The sequence below is a fragment of the Myotis davidii genome, unplaced genomic scaffold (assembly GCF_000327345.1).
Source record: "Myotis davidii unplaced genomic scaffold, ASM32734v1 scaffold495, whole genome shotgun sequence".
Classification (NCBI taxonomy): Eukaryota; Metazoa; Chordata; class Mammalia; order Chiroptera; family Vespertilionidae; genus Myotis; species Myotis davidii.
Window position 1 is genome coordinate 759,899 of NW_006286239.1, and position 1,879 is coordinate 761,777.

General features: G+C 42.2%; 1 protein-coding gene and 1 pseudogene across 1 annotated transcript in view; one reads left to right on the forward strand and one right to left on the reverse strand.

Annotated features, from left to right (window-relative positions):
* Nucleotides 1-541, reverse strand: part of LOC102768409 — a 4,878-nt pseudogene extending 4,337 nt beyond the window's left edge.
* XRN1 (5'-3' exoribonuclease 1) overlaps nucleotides 1-1,879 on the forward strand; it is a 203,723-nt gene that overhangs the window by 64,317 nt on the left and 137,527 nt on the right. The gene's annotated exons all lie outside the window — the stretch shown is intronic.

The window sequence follows — 1,879 nt, forward strand, 5'->3', positions numbered from 1 at the left end:
TGTGCCAGTTGCTGAACCAAGTGCATCAGGGTAGCTGGATCTGTCTGCAGAACTTTGGTGTTGCGATCTCCATTCTGATTAAGGTGTAATTTTATAGTCACTGATGGTTTTATCTGTTGCCTGAGTCTTCTACTTGCAAGCTGTACATCTAGTCGCCATTCAAGGCTGTGGTAACGGGGAGGTCTGGTGCCAGTTCACTCAGAATAGTTCTGATCTCCTTTCTGTTATCCAGATAAAGCTGAAGCAACAATTTGTTCAATTCTTCTGAGAATCCCAGAACAAAAACAGAGTCTTGGAAATCCAGTTTGGAAATCATGAGCTTTGTGCTTTCAGTGAGCAAGTATATTAATCCTTCCATGCCATGCTGGACAGTGTCACTACCCACATTGAGTTTTCTGGCGACGCCCTCGTAGATCTTGGGGTTCGCGCCTCGCCTCAGGAACTCCACCAGAATCCGCCCAAACTCGGCGACGACCAAGCTGTTCACTCTCAACAGAAAGGCCAGGTGCTCCTTGTGCTCCTCGGACAGGTCCAGCAGCATCTTCACGGGCCGCCACCTTCCCTTCCCTATTCAGATTTTTTGATTATTCCTGATTAAGAGCTGGGGTCTTACTCAGCATCTACAAGGGTTCAGGAATCTGGAAAAGGGGCTATGCATCAGTGGATTAAAGAGACTAGACAAGAAATGTGAATTTGGAAGGCATTTTTGAGGGCCAGACGGACACTTAGTTCTAGTGACTAAGTTTCTGGAATCTCCTCCCCCAGGGCTTTTTATTTACACATTTTGCCCTCTAGCAAAGCTGATATACATATCAAAGGTAAGGCCTGGTAAACAATAAAAAAATTAACTGCCTTCAGCTGTTCCAGCAGCAGGTCATATCATTCAGATTTTCAACCCTGCTGAAGGTGTCCATCAACCTTTTGATGGACCTCCTGCCTTTATTATGCTAATTACTGTCCCTAGCCTCCAGCAATTGAGTTTTTGGAAGGTCATATTTTTCTAGGAATATGTCCATTTCTTCTATATTGACCAGTTTGTTGGAATAGTGTCGTTCGTAGTATTTTTTTACAATCCTTCTTCTTTCTGTGGGGTCTGTTGTTATTTCGCCTCTTTCATTTCTGATGTTGTTTATTTGGGTCCTCTCTCTCTGCTTCTTAGTGAGCCTGGCTAGAGGTTCATCAATCTTGTTTATCCTTTCAAAGTACCAGCTCTTGGTTTTATTGATCTTTTGTATTCTTTTGTTGGTCTCTCGGTTATTATTGATATTTGCATGTTTGTAGCCATTTTGATCTTTGTTATTTCCTTCTTTCTGCTCACTCTGGGCTTTTCTTGTTGCTCTCTTTCTAATTCTTTAAGTTGCAGGGTTATATAATTTATTACCACTTTTTCTTGTTCATTGAAGTAGGCCCCTACTGCGACGAACTTCCCTCTCAGGACTGCTTTTACTGTGTCCCATAGGCTTTGGATTGTTGTGCTTTCATTTTCATTTGTGTTTTTGTTTTGGTGTTTTTTTTTTAATTTGATCATTTATTTTATTTTATTTTTTTATGAAATCTTTATTGTTCAGAGTCAGTCCCCAGAGTTAGGTATGACTCAGACACATGCCGATTTGAGGACTTTTGTGTGTGTCTCCGCAGTGCACCTGCGCCCTGGCCTCTGGCACCCTTACTGCCAATCTTGTCCCAGTCTGACCACACAGCACCAATTGCTTGGGAATAGTTCCCACATGTGTGGTGGTTTTTGAACATGGACCTGTGCCCACTAAAAATTGAACAGAGGCCATATACAGTTTAAATCCAGCACTCAAGAGGTGAAAAAAATCAGCCATTAATCCACTAAGCCCCGAATGCTATGTCTTCATTTTATCTGTTTGAAGCT